The 9350-nt window shown below is 40.5% G+C and overlaps 1 long non-coding RNA gene across 2 annotated transcripts in view; it reads left to right on the top strand.

Annotated features, from left to right (window-relative positions):
• LOC115280322 overlaps positions 1–9350 on the top strand; it is a 35069-nt gene that overhangs the window by 6687 nt on the left and 19032 nt on the right. The gene's annotated exons all lie outside the window — the stretch shown is intronic.

Here is a 9350-nt window from a genome sequence, read left to right as displayed (position 1 = left end):
AGTCAGGGCCTTGCTCTGGACTAGGCTTTGACTTAAGGGAGTGTTTCAGCCACTCTGATCTTCTGTCCAACGCACTAAAACTTTCTCCGTAGTAAGGCTGTTATGTGTTTTTATCGATAAGTTTGTGTGTTCACTGGAGTAGCACTTTCTTTTTTTAAATAATTTATCCTAATTTAAGAAAATATTTATTTATTTTTGAGAGAGAGAGAGAGACAGAATGTGAGAAGGGGAGGGGCAGAGAGAGAGGGAGACAGATTCTGAAGCAGATTCCAGGCTCTGAGCCGTCGCACAGAGCCTAATGCAGGGCTCGAACTCATGAACCACAAGATGATGACCTGAGCTGAAGTTGAACACTTAACCGAGTGAGCCACACAGGAACCCCTGAAGTAGCACTTTTATAAATGCTTGTTTATTTTATTTTGAGAGAAAGAGAGAGAATGAGAGAATATGAATGAATGAATGAATGAATGAATGAATGAATGAATGAATGTGGGGGAGGGGTAGAGAGTAAGGGAGAGAGAATCCCAAGCAGGCTTTGTACTGTCAGCACAGAGATTGACCCAGGCTTGATCTCGTGAACCATGAGATCATGACCTGAGCTAAAATCAAGAGTGAGATGCTTAACCAACTGAGCCACCCAGAGCCGTTGAATTTTTTTTTAAATTTATTCCAATACCATAATATTTTGATTACTGTTGTTTTCTGGTATAGTTTGAAATCACAAAGTGTGACCCCTCTAACTTTGATCTTTGTGATCAAGATTTCTTTGGCTATTTGAGGTCATTTGTGGTTCAAACTTTAGGATTCTGTTTCTGTTTCTGGTAAAAATGCCATTGGAATTTTGATAGAGCTTGCATTCAATTTTAGGTTGCTTTATGTAGTAGAAATATCTTAATAGTAATTCTTTCTATCCACAAACATGGGATATCTTTCCATTAATCTGTGTCTTCAATTTGTCTAATTAGTGTCTTATATTTTTCATTGTACATACCCTTCATTTTCTTGGCTAAATATATTTCTAAGTATTTTATTTTTTAAACGCTATTGTTAAATGGAATTGGGTTTTTAATTCTTTTGAGATATTTCATTGTTAGTAATAGGCACATCTGATTTTTGTATGTAAATTTTTCTATAAATTTACTGAGTTTACTTACTCATTTTGACAGTTTTTTGGTGGGCTTTTTTTATGGTTTTCTTTATACAAGATCTATGTCATCTGCAAATGGTTTTACTTCTTTTCTGACTTGGATGCCTTTCTTTTTCTTGTCTGATTGCTCTGGATAGGACTTCCAATATTATTGTGAATCACAATTATGAGAATGGACATCCTTGTTTACTTTTTCATTGTAGAATGTGTTTTTATCTGTGCGCTTATATATAGCCTTTGTGTATTGTGGTGTATGTCTTATATACCTAATTTTGGGGAGTTTTTATCATAAAAGGATTCTGAATTTTGTCAAATGCTTTTTTCTGTATCTATTCGTCTGATCATAGGAGTTTTGGTCTTCATTCTGTTAATCAGCTAGAACACATTGACCGATTTGCTTAATGAAGAACCACCTTGTATCCCAGGGATAAATCTCACTTGATCACAATTTATGATTCTTTTCATATACTGTTGAATTTGGTTTGCTAGGATTTTGTTGAGCTTTTTTACATCTATATTCATTAGGGATGTTGGCCTGTGATTTTGTTTTCACGTAAGGTACTTTGGTGTCCTAATTCTAGCCTCCTAAAATGAGTTTGAAAATGTTCCTTCTTCAAATTTTTGGAAGAACTTGAGAGTTCAATCCTGAAGATGTTGATGGAAATCATCATGACATTTTCTTTGTTGGGAGATACTTGATTATTGAATCATTTCCCTTGTCATTTGTATTTTCTGTGTCTCACAATTCAGTGTTGGTATGTTGTATGTTTCTAGGACTTTATTCTAGGTTATCTAATATGTTGGTGTATAATAGTTCATAGTAGTCTTTTATGGTCCTTTGTGTTTCTGTGCTCCCACGTGCAATTTCTCCTCTTTTATTTCTGCAGTAGTTTCTTTGAGTCTTGCCTTTGTTCTAAGTCTAGCTAAAGATTTTTCAACTTCCTGTTCAGAAAACCAGCTCTTAATATCGTTTATCTTTTTATTGTTATAGTTTCTATCTTATTTCTGGCCTGATTTTTGTGTTTTCCTTTGTTTTTCTTAACTTTGGTCATATTTTTCTCATTTCTTAAGGTGTAAAGTTAGGTTGTTTCTTTGAGATTTTTTTTTTCCCTGAGCCAGGATTTGCTGCTCTAAACTTCTTTTTCTTAACACTGCCTTTTCACATTACATATATATTTTTTTTTAATATATATTTTTTTATCTTTGAGAGACAGCATGAGCAGGGGAGGGGCAGAGAGAGAGGGGGACAGAGGATCTGAAGCAGTCTCTGCACTAACAGCATCAGGCCTAATGTGGGGTTTGAACTCATGAACTGTGAGATCATGACCTGAGCCAAAGTCGGACACTCAACTGACTGAGCCACCCAGGCACCCTTCACATTCCATAGATTTTGTTTCCACTTTTGTTTTTTCAAGACATTTTTAAAATTTTGCTTTTGATTTATCCTTTGGCCAATTGATTAGATAGGCATGTGTTATTTAATGTCTACATATTGTTCAGCTTCCTCATGTTACTGATTTCTAGTTTTATCCATTGTGTTAAGAAAAGGTACTTGATAGAACTTCAGTCTTCTGAAATTTGTTAAGACTTGTTGGACATAACATGTGATTTATCTTACAGAATATTCTTTGTGCACTTGAGAATCTCTATGCTCCTATACTGGAATGGAATGTTCTATATATGCCTGTTCCATCCATTTGGACCAAAATGTTCAATTCACATGTATGCTTTTTAATATTTTTTGTCTGGATATGCACCCATTGTTGAAAGGGGGATAATGATAATTAATATTTGATTGCTGTCTTTTCTGCCTTCAGATCTAGTTGAATTTGCTTAATATTTAAATATTCTGATGTGTGATGCATATATACATACAGTTCTTAGATCCTCTTGATGAATTCATTCCTTTATCATTATATTATGATTTTCTTTGTCTCTTGTGACTGTTGTTGACGTAAAGTCTATTGTATCTCCTGTAAGTATAGCTACCCCTGTTCTGTTTTGGTTTCTATTTGTGTGGAATATCTTTTTCAATTTCTTCACTTTCAGTCTCTGTGTCTTTAAAGCTGAAGTTACTCCAGTGTTGGCAACATATAGTTGTGTTTTGTTTTGAGTTCAGCCATTCTATCTCCTTTGATTGGAGAAGTCTATTAGGACCTTCCATTGCCCTCTTGTTAATAATTGTCTGAGTGTTTTATAGTATCTTTCTTCAGCTTTTGCTGTCTTCCTTGGTGATCTGATGATTTGCAATGGTATTATGCTTTTATTCATTTCTCTTTTGTGTCTCTTATAGGTTTTCCTTTGCGGTTATCGTGAGGCTTACATAGATAATCTTGGGGTAGCTGGGTGGCTCAGTCTAAGTGTCTGACTCTTAATTTTGGCTGAGGTTATGATCTCACGATTTGTGGGTTTATGACCCACATCGGGCTCCACACTGGCAATGCAGAGCCTGATTGAGATTCTCTTCTGCCCCTCCCTCCACGCACACATTCTCTCTGTCTCTTAATAACAAAAGCTTAAAGAAAAACAAGAATACCTCATCAAGAATGATGAGATGAAGTGAGGTGAATTATGTAGGCATTGTGACATAGCATAGGCTACTAGAGACCCTCTGAAGATATAACGGAGGAGACTCATTTACTTTTGCAACGTTTTATTAAATTAATTAATTTATTTGGAGAGACAGCATAAGCAGGGAGCGGTAGAAGAAGGAGAGATGGAATCCCAAGCAGGTTTAGTGCCATCAGCACAGAGCCCAATGTGGGGCTTAAACTCACAAGCTGTGAAATCATGATGAGCTGAGATCAAGAGTTGGACGCTTGGGGCGCATAGGTGGCTCAGTCGGTTAAGCGTCCGACTTTGGCTCAGGTCATGATCTCACAGTTCATGGGTTCGAGGCCCGTGTCAGGCTCTGTGCTGACAGCTCAGAGCCTAGAGCCTGCTTCGGATTCTGTGTTTTCCTCTCTCTCTGCACCTCCTCCATTCATGCTCTTTTTCTCCCTATCTCAATAATAAATAAACATCAAAAAAAAAAAAAAAAAAGTCAGACGCGTAACTGACCGTGCTGCCTAAGTGCCCCCATTTACTTTTGGACCATGGTTGACCATGGGTAACTGAAACCATGGAGAATGAAATGGATGAGGGACTCCTATATTTTGACTATGACTATATAATTGCATTTACCAGTGTATTCTATATTTTCATGTTACTAATTAGCGTGCTTTCATTTCAGCTTGAAGAACTGTCATAGCATCATTTTGTAGAGTAGGTCAAATGCTTCTGTTTGGGAAGGTATTCTTCATTTCTGAAGGACATCTTGGCTGTTAAGTATTTTTGGTTTACAGTTTCTTTGTTTCAGCTTTTATAGAACAAACCATCCCACTCTCCTACTATTTAGTGTTACAGCTAAGAAAACGACTCATATCCTTATGTGGGGCGGGGGGTGTCCCTTGCATGACTTTCTTTTCCCACAGCTTTCCAATTCTCTGCGATTATATTTTGATTTTTATTGTATAGTTGACTTTTGTTTTTGAGAGAGATAGAAGGCACAAATGAGCAAGGGGCAGAGAGAGAGAGAGAGAGAGAGACAGAATCCCATGAGGGAGAGAGAGAGAGAAAGAGAGAGAGAGACGTGGGGCTCACCTGGGGCTCATGCTTACCCAAAGTGGGTCTCCAGCTCAGTGATGTGGGACTTGAACTCACAAACTGTGAGATCATGACCTGAAGTCACACTTTTAACAACTGAAGCCACCCAGGTGCCCCATATAGTTGACCTTTGAACAACACAGGGGTTAGGGGCGCCAACCCCCATGCAGCCACCACAAATCCATGTATAACTTTTGACTTCCCTCAGAACTTAGGTACTAATAGCCTACTCTTCCCCTAAGCCTGCTAATAACATAAAGTCAACTCATATTTTGTATGTTATACATCAACTGTATTCTTACATTAAAGCTAGAGAAAAGAAAATGCTAAAATCATAAGGAAGAGTAAATATGTTTACTGTATTTTACTGTATTTATTGGAAGAAGTCTGCTTATAAATGAATCTGCACAGTTCAAACCCATGCTATTCAAAAGGGTCACTGCATTGTGTCTTTTTTTTTTTTAAGATTTTATTTTTAAGTAATCTATACCCAATCTGAGGCTTGAACTCACGACCCCAAGATCAAGAGTCTGTCTCATGCTCTTCTGACTGAGCCAGCCAGGCACCCCTGTAATGTGTATTGGTGAAGTCCTCTTTGGTTTGAATCTTTTTGGGGACTGATGAGCATCATATACCTGTATGTTCACGTCTCTCCCCAGATCTGGGAAGTTTTCATCCATTATTTTATAATCTATTACTGTTTAAATCAGATTTCTGTCCCTGCCTGTTCTGTCTTCTCCTTCAGGACTGCCATAATGCAAATATTGTTTTATGATGTTGTATAATCAATATACATTTTCTTTATTCATTCTTTTTGTTGTCTTTTTTCTAACTTGAATAATTTCAAAAGATGTGTCTTCAGTTTCAGATTCATTCTTTTGATTGACCAGGTTGGCTGCTAATGTTCTCTATTGTATTATTTTTTGTTTCATTCCTTGTATTCTTCACCAAAGCTTTTTTATTATTAAATTTAAATCCAGCATAATGAATATACAGTGTTATGTTTGTTTCAGGTGTACAGCATAGGATGCCATAATTTGTTTGGTTCTTTTATATATATTTCTTATCTATTAAAAATCTTGTTTGTAATTGTTTTCCTTGTTTCATTAAATTGTGTTTTCTTGTGGCTTACTGAATTCTCTTTAGACAATTATTTTTAATTCTTTGACAGTTCATAGATCTGCATTTCTTTGAGGTTACTGGTAAATTACTGTGTTTCTTTGGGGCAGTTTTGTTTTTTTGTTTCTTTGGGGCAGTTTTGTTTTTTTTGTTTCTTGTAACCGTGCACTGATGTCTGTACATTTCATGGAGTAGCCACTTGCAGACTTTATGGATGGGAGTGCACCAGCTTAGTGGGGTGTGGCAGTTTCCACTACAAGACGGCCAAGAGGCTTAGTGTCTGCAGCTCTGTCATCTGAGATCAGTGTCAGCAAAGATTGCAGGAGTCCTCAATAGCTAAGGCTCTGTGTGTCCACAGTAGTAGAGAATCTCCTTCTCCTGCAGGAAATGTTTCAGCCATGGGGTTCCCATCTTGATGCTCATTTCAGCTCTTGGGTGTCTTCGTGGTGGTGGTAGCAGTGGCGTTGGTGTCTGATGTGCAGGCACCCGCAGAGTGGGTACAGGTCTGGTTTCTACCTGGAGCAGTAGCAGTTCTAGGTCCCAGATGCCAAGTAGTCCAGTGTTGACTTTGCTGTGTGACATGCGGTTGGACACTGAGCATCGATGGAGCCTGTCATAGGAACATGGGTACATTCAAACAGTGTCTCTGGGTTTTGAGGAGCTGGCTAGTCCACAGTGGCCATGGCTTTGGTACTTGAGGCCTGGGCACTCAGGTGACAGCAGGGAGTCAGATTATGGAATATAGGCAACCACGGAGCAGCTGCATCTCTAGGGTCCAGAGTATGTGCGGGGTTGATGTGAGAGCCAGCTCTGCTCCTGGGATGGAGCAATGGCTCCTTTTTTGGCAGAGGGGGCAACTCAGCATATTATTACCTGGCAGGTCCCCCATGGTGTTAGCTGTCGGTTACCTTAGTGCAAAAGCTGCCAGGGCCTTCTGCAGAGCAGACGCCGGGGGCCCATGCCTGCAAACACCTGGACACTTCTGTGTAACCTGTGATGGGCCACAGCTGTAGTGGGACTTGTTGGGGTTCTTGTGCAGCAAAGGCTGCTGGGGTCCCCTGTACAGTAGGACACTTCGGAATGCAGTGGCATCACCCCTTTGGCTGACACCAATTTTTTTGTCTCTCCCGGTGTCCTTACTAAGCCAGTGTCCTCGGGGTACCTGGGTGGCTCAGTTGGTTAAGTGTCCAACTTCAGCTCAGGTCACGATTTCATGGTTCGTGAGTTTGAGCCCCGCATCAGGCTCCGTGCTGTACGCTTGCTTAGAGCCTGGAGCCTGCTTCAGATTCTGTGTCTCCCTCTCTCGCTGCCCCTCCCTGTTCGTGCTCTGTCTCACTCTGTCTCTCAAAAATAAATAAATGTACTTTAAAAAAAAAAAGAACTAAGCTAGTGTCCTCATTGATCCTTTTTGTGGTTATTTTCCTTTTTGTGTGCTCCCTTGTGTTGCTGTCATGTCTTAATTGGACTCTTTAAAAATTTTTTCTTTTAATGTTTGAGAGAGAGAGAGAGAGCAAGAAGGGGAGGGGCAGAGAGAGAGGTAATGAGAAAATCCCTAGGAGGCTTCATGCTGTCAGTGCAGAGCCCAGTGTGGGACTCAATCCCATGAACTGTGATTTCATGACCTGAGCCATAATAAGGAGTCAGAGGCTTAACCAACTGAGCCACCCAGGCGCCCCCCCCCCACTTTTAAAATTAAAAAAAAATTGTTTAAGTGCAAGTTTGTTAACATACAGTGTAATATGGGTTTAGGAGTAGAATTTAGTGATTAATCACTTACATGTAACACCCAGTGCTCATCCAACAAGTGTCCTCCTTAATGCTTGGCACCCATTTAACCCATCCCCCACCCACCTCCCCTCTAGCAACCCTCAGTTTGTTCTCTGTATTTAAGGGTCTCTAGGGATGCCTGGGTGGCTCAGTCGGTTGAGCGTCCGGCTTTGGCTCAGGTCATGATCTCATGGTTCGTGGGTTTGAGCCCTGCGTCGGGCTCTGTGCTGACAGCTAGCTCAGAGCCTAGAGCCTGGAGCCTGCTTCAGATTCTGTTTCTCCCTCTCTCTCTGACCCTCCCCTGCTTGCACACTCTGTCTTTCAAAAGTAAGTAAAAAAAAAAAAGTCTCTAATGGTTGCCTTTTTCTCTGTTTCTATCTTCTTTTTCCTTCCCTTCCCATATGTTTATCTGTTTTGTTTCTTAAACTCCACAAATGAATGAAATCATAGGACATTTGTGTTTCTCTGACTGACTTATTTCACTTAGCATAATACACTTCAGGTCCATCCATGTCATTGCAAATGGCAAGATTCCATCCTTTTCGATCAGTGAGAAATACTCCTGTGTGTGTGTGTGTGTGTGTGTGTGTGTGTGTGTGTACATGCCACATCAACTTTATTCATTCCCTAGTCAAAGGACATTTGGCTTCTTTCCATAATTTGGCTATTGTTGATAGCCAGGCACCTCTCTTAATTGGACTCCTAAGCCCGTTAAGGTCAAAGGCTGGTTTCCTCTGCTGTCATGCTGACATCATCTACCTTCCTGTCTTTTCTAGGGCTTTTGTGTGCCGGACAGCCCCGGGACAGGGCTGGCTATTCTTTTGCCCTGTGTTTTCCTTAGGACTTGTGTCATCCATGTCCCATGTAGTTGCTCAGGGCTCACAGGGAATGTGTATGATGGGTGGACATGACTCCAGACATGGCGAGGTGGGCTTGGTGGGACCAGGGTGGGGGCCAGTCCTGGTGAGTGGCCAGAGAGACTGTTCCATAGGGGATGTATTCAGATTATACCAGGAATCTGTTTTTATTCACTCCCACTTTTCACGCCATTTCCGCTGGCCACATTTCATTTCTACTTTTTTTTCTTCTCTAATTTGACACTTTGCCAGTTTCTTAGTTCTTCTCGTCATTTCTTGTTTTTTTTTTTAAATTTTTTATGTCTTTATTTTATTTTTGAGAGAGAGATGTAGAGAGCAAGCAGGGAAGGGGCAGAGAGAGAGGGAGACACAGAATCTGAAGCAGGCTCCAGGCTCTGAGCTGTCAGCACAGAGCCCAAGGCAGAGCTCGAACCCACAGACTGAGATGATGACCTGAGCCTGTCAAATGCTTAACCGACTGAGCCACCCAGGTGCCCCTGTTCTCGTCATTTCTACTGTGACTTCCAGTGCAGTGATAATCCTTATATCTCTGGACTCTTCACCTCACCCATTTCTCTCACTGCTCTGTGTGCCCTATTATTAGCCATGAGATATTTTAGTGGGCTTGGATGCATGCTTCTACTTAGCCTCTCCTCAGCAGTGGCAAAGGTCCTGCCAAAAGCCATTGGCAGAGAAACAGGTTGTAGTCCTCGCCTCTCTTTCTGGTCTCATATGCTGTTTTGTATCCTTCCCAGATGTGTTATATACCAGACTGTGACCTTAGGGTCCCAGTAGTCCATAGTGGCTGTTCCTTC

This window comes from Suricata suricatta, chromosome 16 (genome assembly GCF_006229205.1).
Source record: "Suricata suricatta isolate VVHF042 chromosome 16, meerkat_22Aug2017_6uvM2_HiC, whole genome shotgun sequence".
Classification (NCBI taxonomy): Eukaryota; Metazoa; Chordata; class Mammalia; order Carnivora; family Herpestidae; genus Suricata; species Suricata suricatta.
Note: the sequence above shows the minus strand (reverse complement) of the source record. Positions and strands in the feature narration are given on the sequence as shown.